The sequence below is a fragment of the Nycticebus coucang genome, chromosome 10, assembly GCF_027406575.1.
Source record: "Nycticebus coucang isolate mNycCou1 chromosome 10, mNycCou1.pri, whole genome shotgun sequence".
Classification (NCBI taxonomy): domain Eukaryota; kingdom Metazoa; phylum Chordata; class Mammalia; order Primates; family Lorisidae; genus Nycticebus; species Nycticebus coucang.
The window spans coordinates 23,921,646-23,936,410 of NC_069789.1; the positions used below are offsets into that span (position 1 = coordinate 23,921,646).

At 38.9% G+C, this 14,765-nt stretch overlaps 1 pseudogene; it reads left to right on the forward strand.

The window, feature by feature from the left end:
* The first annotated feature begins 1,145 nt into the window (after positions 1–1,145).
* LOC128597744 (uncharacterized) lies at positions 1,146–1,293 on the forward strand (annotated as a pseudogene).
* Positions 1,294–14,765: the final 13,472 nt, after the last annotated feature.

Sequence of the window (14,765 nt, forward strand, 5' to 3'; positions counted from 1 at the left end):
TATGGTAAAGTATATTGCAAGTACACTTGCAGTATATTGCTTTGCACGTGCAAATACAGTGTTTAATCTGTCCAACTAGAGGATCATCTACTTAAGGGTAGGGATTAAGTCTTGTACCCTTAAAATGGATACTAAAAAAAAAAAAAACAGTGGATATTCCATTTTTCTCAGATTTACTTTAGTTTGGCAGGCTGGCAGATGTTAAGACTTTGCATGGATTATTTTCTCCCCAAGCTAATGAAGTATGGTAGTGTTTCAATGACTTTTTACTTGTCAAGTTACTTTTTGTTATTAATGGCTTAATTTTCTTTGTTGATAGTCTACTCTCTCAGAAACACTGCTGGGACCTCTAGCACATCTTTGAGTCATGGCTACCATACGTGACATAGATTAGAAAAGAGCAACCTGAGGTTGATTCCACCTTTACCACTTATAAGCACTGTAACCCTGCGCAAATAGCTTAACCACCCCAAACCTCATTTCTTCAACTGTAAAATGGGAATGTTAATTGTGTCAATCTCAGAGGGTTGCTATGGGGAATACATGCAGGGCATGAAACAATAAGTGCATATAGTTGATATATTAGCTCATGACAGAGGCTTGCAGAGGATACTACAATGGAGGTTAATATAAGTGAAGTCACATAGCTAGTATTATAGGTAGCAGAGCTGGGACTTGAATCTTGGCATGTAACTTTAGAATCTGGGGTTTTGACCACCTTGCACTCAATCTGAGCATGACCCATACCTGGAGAGCCCTGGAAATGTGATATTCTACTCCTAGAGGCAGAAAATAGAAATCTCTCCCCAAATTAAATAAGCCCTCGATATTTAATCACCTTCTAGATCTCTCCAAGAGGTAAAGAGGTTCGAAGAGATTTCTTTGCTAATTTTAAATGAGTAAAAATACAAAACTCCTTAACTGTGAAGGCTATGAGTGCACAGTGGGAAAATCAGCCTCACTCTTTGCTGGCAGTGACTTGGGCCTAGTGGCCTGGAAGTGGTCTGTTTACCCTACAAGCAATGAAAACTTGCCAAGGCATACTTTACTCTTTGCCACAAAGGTAAACTTAGCTCTGGTGTGCTTTGAGCAAGGCAGGTGTTAGAGCACTCATTTCAATTCTGTCAGAAATGGCCCCATTCTCTATGGCTTCTCAGCCTTTTGGCTAAGATCAAGTGTAGAAACAGCCTTATTATCACCATTTTCAAAGTGAGATCTCTCCAGGGCTTGCTTATGAAAGTTCAATGCTGTATCTGAGATTCTGAGTCTAGTTTAAAAACAAAGCAATGTTCTCACTTGGTGTGTGGCAGCTGTGCTCACAAAGATGTCCTGGCTTCTTGGGAGCTGGCTGAGTTACAGGCTTCCAATCACGGGCTTTAACCAACATCAAGCAAGTTTTGCTTTTGTAAATTCCTTAACAATTTCAGAATAAAACCCCAAAACTCAGAAATGTAACAAAAGTGTTGACAAATAAAAAATCCTGCACCTGATCAACTTGAGAGACAACCTGCATTGCTTAGCCCACACCAAAGCTGGTGCTCCTGAAAAGCTGATGGAGCGTTGTTGGCTCAGCCCAGTCCATGGTCTGCACAGGGACACAACTCTCCTGATTAGAATCTGGTTACCCAGACTTCTCATTAAGGGATTGCTGTCAAACAAACATTTGAAATAAGTGTCTTATGTATTCCTCTAGCTTCAATTCCAGGTTCTTCTTTTACTTTTATTTTTTTCCTCCTTCTTTCCCCACTTCTGTTCTTTCTCATGGGCACCTGGTGGACTCCTGATGAGCTCAAGAGCTTTTGCTTAGATTCCTGCCCCATGCTCTGTACTCTCCCTTCCCTTCCTACCCCCAAACCTTGCCTTTCCTTTTCCTTTTTATCCTTGGACATCACTTCATGCACCAAATCTGACAAGTTAATAAATATATTTATTCTTTTTTTCTATTTTTTTGAGGCAGAGTCTCACTCTGTTACCTTGAGTAGAGCGCAGTGGCGTCATAGCTCACAGCAACCTCAAACTCTTGGGCTGAAGAGATCCCCCTGCCCTCCTCTAACTGGGACTACAGGTGCCTGACCTGATGCCTGGTTAGTTCTTCTATCTTTTTTTTTTTTCTTTGAGACAGAGTCTCACCATGTTGCCCTCGGTAGTGTGGTGGCATCACAGCTCACAGCAATGTCCAACTCTTGGGCTTAAGCGATTCTCTTGCCTCAGCCTCCCAAGTAGCAGGAACTATAGGCACCTGCCACAATGCCAGGCCACTTTTCTTGTTTCAGTTGTCATTGTTGTTCAGCTGGCCCAGGCTGGGTTCTAACCCACCAGCCTCGATGCATGTGGTTGGTGCTGTAACCACTGTACTATGGGCACTGAGCTGAGGTCTTCTATTTTTAAGAGAGACAGGGTCTCCTTCTTGCTCAGGGTGGTCTCAAACTCCTGAACTCAAGTAGTCCTCCCACCTGGGCCTCCCAGAATGCTAAGATTACAAGTGTGAGCCAATGTACCTGCTGAGCCAATAAATATTTCACATTCTCATCTATGAATGATTGGTGCTGGAAATTTTGATGTTGGGAGTATAGAAAATGTCTTTCTTCAAAGGAATTTTATGGCTTTCAAAGTTTTAGTAGAGTTGGCTTTCCTAAAGGCAATCTCTAAGGTGAGAAAGAAACCTATTGAAGTCCAAATCTATCCCAACAATCAGGATTCTCTCATTATAATGTTTCCTTCCATCACACCTGGCCCCAAGGCTTACATTAGCCATTGTAAACTACTCTCCCCATTTTAGTTTAGCTAGTGCTAAGTTCACGTTTCCAAAAGAACACCAATAAAGATAAGAGAGAACAAGAAAGAAAGGAAAGAAAGAAAGAAAAAGGAGGGAAGAAAGAAAGAAGGGAAAGATAATATAAATAGAATTAAAATAGTTACTTTTCTAAAATACAGGATTATTATATTAAGAACTACACTTGATTTGCAAAGGGCTGATATAACTGGGTTTGCACATGCTTGGTGGAATGGACATGTGAGACCCTTTCCAGCTCACCCTGGCTACCTCCTAACTGCTCCCCTGCGCCCCTCCCCCCCCTTGCTGAAGGACTGGATTTAGGTTACCATGTTTGTACTGAGTCACCCTTCTCTCTCTTGACCTTCCTTAGATGACTGGATCAAGGATGAACAAAGACCCAATCTGAACTAATAGGATGCTGTTTGGGAAAAATTGATAAGAAATAGGAATTAAATCCAGTTGTCAGTGAGCATTAGAGTTGCATGGTCATGTAGAGTTGAGGTCAGTGTGGGCATTGCAGAAATTGAAAGCCTTGAACAAGGGCGGCGCCTGTGGCTCAGTCGGTGAGGCGCTGGCGCCCTATGCTGAGGGTGGCGCATTCAAACCTGGCCCTGGCCAAACTGCAGCCAAAAAATAGCCGGGTGTTGTGGTGGGCGCCTGTAGTCCCAGCTACTCGGGAGGCTGAGGCAAGAGAATCGCTTGGGCCCCAGAGTTGGAGGTTGCTGTGAGCTGTGTGAGGTCACAGCACTCTACCGAGGGCCATAAAGTGAGACTCTGTCTCTAAAAAAAAAAAAAAAGAAAAAAGAAAGCCTTGAACAAATCCATGCCAGACAAAAGCAGCTATCATAAAATAGCTAGTGTTTTTTGAGTGCTTGCTATGTGCTGTGTCTTATTCTAAATGCTGTCGATATCTGAACTTATTTTATCCTTATGAGGACTAATTTTGCCTTCATAACAACACTACGGAATAAGTGTCATTATTCCTAGTAAATGAAGGTGTGAAGATTGAAGCTCAGAAATTCCAAAAGATTTTCCTACAGTGATGCAAAAAAATAAGTGTGGGGCCTATGATTTCGAACCCAAGTAGTCTTATTGAAAGGAAAATCTTGTTTCCTTCCTAGTCTGCTACCACACTTAATGTTTTACTGCCAACACCAGATATGTGGTTTCCACCCCCCATACACCAAGAAATTCTCCAGTTCTTTGTGGATGTCAACCAGTGTCCTACAACTAACTCAATTCTGACACTGTAGATATGGAACAAAGGTAAGGTCAGGAAAATGGCAATGGAATATTTATTTTATGAGTTGTGTCTTTAAAACCCTCATCCTTCTTCATTCTCACTGATTTGGCCTCTGGGACAAGTATCAAACTTTCAGAAAGGGGAGCCGACAGAACCTGTCGGTGGACTGGATGGATATTGGTGTTGGGGGAGATCAGCAAAAATCAGGAGGCTGAATAAAATCAAGGTTGGCTCTTAGATTTTTGACCCAAGCAACTGAATGAATGGTAGTGCCATTCATTGAGCCAAGGGAGTAGTTTTCTTGGGGGGGACTGAGAGTTCTCTCCTGCCTAGTTTAGACTCCAAGCAATAGACAGTTTCACTCACTGGTTGTGCTTGTGCATGGAGCACAGTCTGGGGAAGTGCATGTGTAAGTTATGGGAATGTAGTGGGAGGCTGAAGACCAGAAGGCGGAGGAGTCCTGAGTTTAGATACAGCTTCAACTAGAACAGGGATAGGTTTATCCCTGTATCACTCCAGCAGTGAGAGTGGATACCCAGGAATAAATGAAGTCTAAAGAACAAAATCTTCTCATAGGAGCCCAAGGACACACCTATAAAATCCTCCCCATGTGACTCAGCTCTTAAGAATTTCTAGAAACTTAACTTCCAGGGACCTTGAAACTAATGCTTCCTTCCACTTCTGTAAAAGCTCCAGCTCACCTCTCCAGTTCCATTCAAACTAACCAGTGGGAAGGGTATTTGTGGACAAGCAACCCCTTGGCTGGAGAAAAGACAGAGCTAGTCAGAGAGCAATGGCAATGTTTGGACATTAGTCCGCCATGATCTGCCTGCTGAAATAAAGCCCTTCCTCTTTTAAACAGGGAATTTGGGGTGTTTCTCTTTCTCTTTTGGGCCTTGTTTTCCTGCAACATTAGCAAGAGAGAGGGGAGGGTCTGTAAGAAACATGAGAAGGAAGCAGCCGGAGAGGCAGCTTCTGAGAGCTGAGCATGAGGAAATTAGGGGATTATGTGCCAGACAGAGTAATGGTTTCCTCTCCGGCTAGGTGCAAAGCATTCCAAGATGGCAGACTACTAGCAGGATAACCAGAGTGTAATTGTGCACAGTTACCACAGCATAACTGCCCTGGCGGTGCCAACTGCCCGCTGTCTCACAGCACATGTTTTGGCAGCTATCAAATCACTCCCGAAGGCAATAGCTTCCCCACTTTCTGCAGTGCTTGTCCTATTTCATACACAGACTCCAGCTTCTTGCACTGGTCAGCTTCCTAGAACCCCTTAGAAATCTGGCTTGCTGACATCTTTTATGGGATTCTCCAGCAAGGAAGGGAGGAAGAGAAGCCGAAAGGGGGAAGGATGTCTCCTGAATGCTGACCACCCTGCCATGTGCTTTATGTATTTTATCTCATTTTTACACTTTGTAAACAATCTCATGTGAGAGGTATTTCTAATCTACATGTATAGATTAGGAATTCGGTGCTCAGAGAGGGTGCGTGAGTTATCCCAGGTCCAAAACATATTAGTATGGCAGAGCTGACATTAATACCCATTGTTCTGACTCCTGGCCCAATTTTATTTCTGCCATATCATGTTACTTCTTCAAGGCACTTGTCTCAGAAGACCTATTTTTAAAATATTTTTGCCTTTAAGGAAGAGAGAGAGAGAAATAAAATCTTTCTTTTATTAGTGATGCTGTGTGAAGTTTTGTTTTCTCATTCAAATAGTAGCTCTGGAGGCCTCCATTCCCTGGAATAGGCCCTTTGGGACTGGAATAATTTAGTGAGTGAAATACAGGAAAACATACCTAAGTTAGAGCAGGCTTGAGTCTCCATTTAATTATTTCAGCTGAAACACTGAAGAACTGTGGAGTTGTCACTGTAAAATGTACTCTTTCCCACTCCAAAGCTATTCTCACCACTTACCAGGGCATTTTTGACAAGAGTAGGTCTGTTTTAAAGTAACCAAGCTAAAATTTTAACAAAGCCAGAGTGTTCTAAGGGAAATTGTTCATTGGAAAACTGAAGTTCATCTTGACAAACTCTGAAAGATAGATAGTTCATAATAATTTCTCATGGAGGAAAAATTAGACGCTTCTTAAGGGAATTACGAAATGAGATCTCCATCTGCAAAAAAGTGCCAAATGGTATCAAAGATAATATTACCCTGCACTCCTGAGGCTAGAGAAATAATAATATCTCTGCTCATAATATGAATGTGGGAACTCACAAGTGTGTTAATTAAATTTATTTATGTAACTTCTTGACATTCAGAAAGACTAGGAAGGAGCCAGGAAATCATTTAAGAAAGTTGGTCTGAGTTAGAAATCATCTTAGAAAGCACAGGTGACTATTTCAGTAGTGCTGGGGTTGTGGGAATCTTAGAGGGGAAAAATTTAGGGAAGAGGATGAATGAAAAAGCTTTCATAAGTGGATTATCTGGCTCCAAAATGGCAGGGCCATAGTGAATCATTTTACTGCTTATGTTCTTGTCATATACTAAGAATTCAACAAATACTTGTTGAATGAATGAGGGAGGAGCGAAGTTTTTTTGAATAAATACATTCATATGTCTGAAAAGAAATCCGCATCAGAGAAGTGTGGCCTTTTGGCCGATAGCCATAAGTGGGAAGAGTGGAGTTTCAGATTCTGCAACAAGTAGGTCGCAGATTGGGTACCTCAGTACCCCAAAAGGGGCTCCATCTTGTTTTTCTAGTATATTTTCCTGCTTTGGGGTGTACCTCTGGCGATTGTGATGATAAGGAAGGATGGACAAAAAGATAGAGTAGAAAATTCCAAGTTCTGAATGAAAATGGGGCAAAAAGCCTAAAGGGAAGAAAAACTGCAGGACCCCACCTTTTGCACTATAATCAGAATGTACAGTCAGGCATCCCTTAATGACAAGGCGGCCTTCTGAGAAATGCAACATTAAGCAATTTCGTCCTTGTGTGAACAAAAACCTAGATGGTACAGCCTACTACATGCTTAGGCTACATGGTATATATCTTGCTTTTAACCTACAAATCTATACAGCATGTCAGTATAGATGCATGTTACTATTCCAAATACTATAGGCAGTTACAACATAGTGGTATTTCTGTATCTCAACATAGAAAAGGGCTCCCTCTCACCTCCTCTCCTCCTCCATGAGACAGACCCACTTCCAATCCTTTTTGAAGTGCTCTAAACTTTCTCTTTGTCCTTTCTAAATATAATCTATTTTTGTTACCCTGGGGGGGAAAAATAGAAAAGATACAGCAAAAATACAGTAATGAGAGCACCATGGCATGTGTGCTCTGCCTTTGACCATGATGTAGTGCGTGACTGTACTTTATCAGAGCTAGTATTCTGCTAAAATTGTCCCTGGAATTGTTACCAAATAAAGTAAAAATGTACTGGATGCTAAGGACTTTAATACATTTTGACATTTAAAAGTCAAGTTATTTCCAGGCCAGTTAAATATCCCTTTTTAAGATTAAAAAAAAATCATTTATCAAAATTAAATGGAAGTCATTCTAAATTTACACTTTACCACCTCTTATCTACTTGCCAACTCTGCCAAGATCCATGCATGAATAAGGTCCTACTGGGAAATAACGGAGATGATGCTGTTCAGCATTTTTGAATTATTCTTTGCAACAAGACCATTTTAATTTCACATTTTTTCCTAAAGATAAGGGGTTATCAATTGCTATCTCATTGTTCTAATGTCACTAATGCATTTTTCATCACTGGCTTGAAAATAATGGGAGATGATATTAAAAAAATTGGTGGCTATTTTTCTACTCTCTTGATTGTGGAAAATCATGCCCATGTTAGTGCTGAGTCACCCACCATTCCGCCTGAGGGCAGGTAAAGGTTAGCAAGCTGTATGCACAGCTCTGAAGGACGTTGCTCTGATGAAGTCAACAGTTCTCTCTTAGTACTTCATTTCTCCTCTGGACGATCTTTCCCCGCCCCGAATTTTCAAGACCTGTTTTTCCTGGGTTTCATATCTACGTGTCTTACTCCATTTTTCTTAGCGAACAACAGCCCTAGAGGAGTTATTAAGTAGATTTAGAAGACATGGTTTGTCTTCTGAGAAAAGTGTATTTTTAGCAAGCTTCTCTCAAAACTAAGGCCGAAAACAAACAAACAAACAAAAATGGAATGGTGTTATTTCCATGGCAGTGTAAGTTTCTCTCTTCATTGTCACTCTCCCAAATTCTTTCACAGTATCAACAAAACCCATATTCTGTGGGTTTCCTTTAGCAGTGGAAAAGATAGACCAGCCTTTTTAGTTTTTAATAATGAAGTTTTGTGATGGACAGGTATAGAATTGGGGAGATATTTTTAAGCAGAAAGGCTTACCAAGAACTTCTCAGGCAGCTTTTTAGCAAAAATAAAGTAAAATTAAATCCATAAAGATGGATGTGAATGAGACTGACTAAATCCATACTCTCATTTTAAAGTTCACGTCACACTGGTGACAAAAAATGACAGATTGGAGTCCTAGAAGAAAATTCATCAAGTATCAACTTCCCTTCATTTAACCAACATGCCATAGTGTAGGTTTGCTCTTAGAAGGAAAACTGGAGTTGATAATTATTTGAAGCCAAATATTTTAAGTGAATGTGTTTCAGGAAAATAAATACCCATTTCTGGCCAAGTTTTGACTTTTTAATAATGCAAAAAGAGTCAGGGCCTTCCTTTCCTCAGTTCATCAGGATACCCTGAAACATTAGACACTATTATTTTCCACGAACCCCTTCAAATATCACTAGTGAAGGAATGTCTGACTCCTTCACATTGGCCTCTAGGTGGACTCAACCTTGACCAGTATTTCAAGACCTGCTCTATTTCTCTTCCAACGTCCAATCCACATAGCTGAATCACGTCCCCAGTAACTCTGAGAGCCAGCTAATTTTCCTGGATTTGATATAACAGGTAGAGTGTTCCTAAAAGGTTCTGCTGATCAGATATATTTCTATTCCTCTATCATACACTATGTTTCACAAACTCTAAGGCCATTTTTTAAAAACTATATCCTCTCTAAAATTGGAACTTATTTTACAAACAGCAGTAGCTGAGATTGGATGAAAAATTTCAAAGTGTGAAAGTGCACTTACCAGCTCATTTTACCCTCACCCTGCAGTTGAGAGACATGTTAGCCTGTCCCTCCCATACACAAGGAAATGGTTCGTGGGAGATGCTAAGTGCTTTGCCTGAGTTTCTTGGCCAGAGTGAAGCTTGCACTATTATCAGTCCTTGACCTTTTGTCATGACCCCCAGGGGTGGGTAACATGGCTCACACGCCTCAGATATTGCTTATTTCAGATTAAGCTCATGGAATTCACAGAAAGTGGCTAAAGAAGACATCAGTCTATATAGGCAAAGATATTTTTCCTTAAGCATCTATCCACATTAATTTAATTAGTTGGTTCTCTATCATTGGGTGGTGTTTCATTTACTATATTGCACCACCAAACCTTATAGATAGAGTCACTATTCAGTCTAGATAGGGATAAATTTATTCAAGCCTGGCTTAGATGTTTTATCTTTCCACTGGCCTTTCCAATTCAAATTGAAATTGGAGTTGATTTTTTTAAAAATCGAATGCGTGCTCCCAAGTGTGTTCCTTACCATCTCAACAGCTGGTAGCTGTGCTGTGACAAAGGAGGAAATGGAAGTGGGACTGTCATATGATCATGATTGTTGCCCAAAATACAAAACAATTCTCGATCCTTAAACAGTATAGTATTTCAATAAAAACAGCATTGCTTCGACTGCCAGAAAAGTAAAAGACAAAATAAAGCAAACCATTATTTTATGAGGGAGGATTGCTTAAATTTGTAGGACTCAGCAGCTTTGCATTTTTGAGTTGTCTGTTATGGCTTCAATTTTACTGAAACATGGAAACAACCCTTTATACTATTTACTTTATTTACTTCTGTTGAGGTATTGTGAATCATTATTTGCATATGTGACTCGTAAGTGATAACCCTCTCTTGATATTAGTAAAATAGACTTTAGAAAAAAATTCAGTGTGTTCATATGGGACAGACTCTTAATGTGCTCAGCTTGACAACTTTTTTTTTTTTTTTAGAAAGAGTCTCACTTTGTCACCCTTGGTAGAGTGCTGTGACATCACAGCTCACAGCAACCTCAAACTCTTGGGCTCAAGTGGTTCTCTTGCCTCAGCCTCCCAAGTAAATGGAACTACAGGCACTCGCCACAATACCCAGCTACTTTTAGAGATGAGATCCTGCTCTTGCTCAGGCTGATCTCAAACTCATAAGTTCAAGAGATCCACCTGCTTTGGCTTCCCGGAGTGCTAGGATTACAGGCATGAGCCACCACACCCAGCCCTAGACAAGTAAAATCTAACGAATGCCAGTGGCCATGGTAATCTGGGTTCTCCAGAGAAACACAACCAATAGTATAAATATAGATACATATAACATTTATTATGGGAACTGGCACATGTAATTGTAGAGGCAAGAATTCCCACAATATGCCATCTGCAAACTGGAGAACAAGGAGAGCTGGTGGTGTAATTCAGTTAGAGTCTGAAGACCTGAGAACCAGGGAAGCGACGGTGTTAGGGTGTTTTCCTAGAGTTCAAAGGCCTGAGAACCAGGTGGTCTATTGCTAAGGGCAGGAGAAGATGAGTTTCTTAGCTCAAGAAGAGAGAGAGAATGTATTCCTCCACCATGTTGTCCATCCTGTGGGCTGGATAATGGCTGCCCACTTTGGAAAGGGGCAGATCTTTGTTTTGTCTATGGATTCAAATACTGATCTCTCCAGGAAACACTCTCAGCGACATACCCAGAGATAACGTTTAAACAGCTGTCTGGGTATTCCTTAACCCAGTCAACCTGACACATGAAATTAACCAACAGGATGGTGAAGTACAGTCAATCGGAGTGAAACATTCAGCACATCACTCTGGGGTCCTCTCCCTAGGCCCCCTGAGTGCTTTGCCCAGCCTACCAGGTTGTCTCACATTGGGAGGAAAACTCACATTTTTTTGAGCTTGCACGTGAAGTTCAGAATTTTTATGATCTTAGACTGCTAATCATATTGGAAAATACTAAAGTATTTCACAACCTCAAAATCCTGGGCAAATGAATATTGAGCTATAGGTCTTAGAATTTCTGACACTTCATGTTAGTTACTAAACCCATTATCATCCTGGGTTCTCTGCCCTTCACTCACATTTTGCCACTTCAATTATATGTATTGTCTAATTGTTTCAAACAATTGTTTCAAAGACACAGTATTAAAATACCTCGTTTTTACATTCTTTACTTCTGGTTTGCAAACAGATAAACTGATTATTTGCTACAGGTGTCAGCAGAACCCCTAAAGGATTTAGATATAGAATAGTTTTAACTTTCGACTGAGACATTAATAAAATATATTAACTTAGCCAAACTATACTAATTCTACTTCTTTTTTTACATTTGTGAACTTATTTTAAATCACTCAGGACAATAAGATTTTAGTTGAATGGGCACAAACAACTAGTGTAAAAATAACTAATTAGGGAGATCAAGGTTGTAGACAATAGGGAAAAGAGAAATCACGTAATAATCAATTTAAAAATTCTAGCTTTATATGGAAGATTCTACTCTATAATAATATTTAACTTGAAAAGCAGGGTTTTCAGCCTTTTTATTTTTATGCAGTAATAAAAGGCTTGCAAATGATGACATTGCATTCACAATAAACATGAATAAGAATAACTTTCATAAACATCAAGGGCTAATATCTACCCTCGATTAGTGTCTATAATTCCCTCAGGAGATAATGTGCCAATCTTTGCCCTTAGATAATCAAATCAATTTGTGGAATAGATACCTAAGGATGTGGTTTGAATCTTTATTTAAACTTTAATTGAAAAGGTATAACAATAAAATAGAATTTAAAAAGGTATTAAAAATTAAACAGTTCAGATTTGCTAACAGAATTTTGATTGTAGAGCTATTTCATTATATTTACAGGATTGTATGCTAACATATCAACTTAAAATTCTAAACTATAAATTTGTGAAGACCAAATAATGATCTTCACTAAATCACTTTTAAAGTGTCATTCCCAAAATATCACAGCAGTCAATAGCTTGCAAACTATATTGTTAATGATTGTTATATAGTGTAATGATTATAAAGTGGAAACAGAATGAGGCCAGGTGCAAGGTATAAATTTAAATATGAAATCAATCTTAATTGCTCGTGTTGACATGAAACATTCTGCATGATGTGTTTGTCTTTGAAACAATAACTTACGTAAATCTCTATGAGTGAAAAATTCTAACTCAAATATGTCTGAGGTTGAAATATTCTTTGCTGAGTTTCTGTTATGAATTATTCATGGTAAGATTAATAATTTATTATGTCTATAAATATTACTCATTGTAAGTGAAGAAAGACTTTATTCTAACAGAATGTTACTTACATTCAAAGGGTTGAAAAATAGCAGTTAATCAGCGGTATGATATGTTAGAATCACAATATCTGCATGAAAATTCAGTCTTCCAATTACTTTGTCTACATAGTAAAACCAAACAACGAAATATTAAGCAATATCAGATAATGTCTAATGCTTAAGTTTTTATCTTAGCTTTACTTATCTTGAAATACACATACTTTTATTAACTAAATCCTCATAATATTCATTACATATGTACACCATTTAAATTAATAGACATTGCCTTTAACGTTTGCTTATTCTAATTTTCTCATTCTATGGTAATCGTCAGATAAAGTTTTTTCTTTTTACTTATCTGCTAAAAGTTTCTTGAAATGGAAGTTACATTTTTTTCTTGAATGTTTAAAAATACAAGCTTGTTTATTAACATTGTTGAAAAATAAATATAAACACAGTAATGTACATAATATAAAAGTATTATTTTCCTTATTTTATTAAGGAAAAATGATTAGGTATTTATATAAATTCACACAGGGAGGAAACCATGCAATGGGTCTGAAGTAGAAAACTTACTGTAGAGTAATAATGTTCTATTAATGAGAAGGCTTACCAAATTGTGGCAGGAATAAATCACATCACTAAATGATCTCTAAGCCTGGGATTAGCACAAGGATTCTGGGTGGGTGGCTTTGAAATTGCTCTTTGTTATTTCAACTCTACAACCTAATATTGGAACAAGAGCATGTCCATCAGTCATGGTCTAATTCATTCATTTAGAAGTAGTGTTCTGGGAGAATCTTTGTCTAATTCTGATTTATGATTCTAATATTTATCACACGAGTGATCTTCCTTCCCCTCTTTTTTGGTTGGAAAATAAATAGCACTAGCAAATTGTTACTGAAGTCTATTGTTTTTAAAAATTCACACTAAGATCTGTTTGCAGCTTTTACAGAAAACGAAGTCCATTTATTAGAACAAAGGGAACGCAAAATGCCTGTTGGTCATTTGAGAGTTTGAACACTGACAAATTTCTGATGAATTTCTAAATTAACATAGCAGGGCTTGGTGTAGTAACAAACAACTATAAAATTTCCAAGGTTTAACAATGAGAAATAACAAAATGCTTATTGTTTCCTCAAATTTTACTCCACTGTAAATGGGTGGGGACCTGTGATCCAGGCAGTTTTAGGGGGTCCTTTACCTTGTGATGCCGTTGTCTTTATCACGGAGCCTGCAAGATTGTGGTAGAAGAGGAAAAGGATAGAAAAAGCTGGATTTTGATGAGACTTGGATGGGCACACATGTCTTATAAGAAAAGCTGAAGCTGTAGTATGACTATATAACTTTACTCTGAAATGGAGAAGAGAAAATATGTTTGGTAAATGTTCAACCAGATTCTGCCAAGTCTACCCTTCAAATCATCACATCTTTTCCATTCTTTTTCCTACATATAAAACACAATATCCAGACCAAACTGTCACCCAGACATCTCATCCAGCTCAAAGATGTGTGGCAAGACGTATAACTTGATGTGTTGTGTAAAATAAGAGACTAAGATATCAGTTGCTCCTCTTGCCTGTCTTCAACAGTGGGTGGAACAGTCATAGGATACTTGGTCATCCCTTCCTCCCCCCCAAAAATCTTCATACCAAAGGAAGAAGTACTGGTTCACTATCTTTTTGGAACCCTGTGAAACTATGAGGCAGGCCTGTTAAGTGGGAAAATTATTGTAATTGGACACTGGCTCAATTCTTTGGGCATTGGTGAATACCTCCTCTGAGAGGCTATATAGATTTTGGAGTTTATTTCCCATTTATAGAAGGTTGGAGTCAAAGAGTTATTTTAACTCCTAAATACTCTAAAGCAGTGGTTCTCGACCTTCCTAATGCCATGGCCCTTTAATACAGTTCCTGTGGTCACAATCCACAGGTTGAGAACTGCTGGTCTAAGGTTTTTCTTTTCTTTTTAAATCCAGTTTTCTGATTACCTTTCAAATGCAATTTTCTAAACGTGTCTTCTTAACGATTTGCTTCCCTTCAGTTGTATTGTCAGTAACCACACCTAACGTTCTTTCCTCTGCATTTGTTTCTCTGATTCTAAATGGTTCTTCAACGTACAGTGTAAAATTTTAAAGGTTTAAATCTCGTATGTCTCTTATCACTATAGGACCCCACGTTTTCTCATGTTCCCTGAATGTAAAATTCTACACCACTAATATGGCTTTTACCCTTTGCCTTCCTCCTCAGCCTACCTGTGCCTTCCCTCCTCCTCCCCCATTACCCTTACCACAGTGGGTTTACATGCCTTTCAGTTCCTCAGAAGCACCTTTCTTTCCCCATC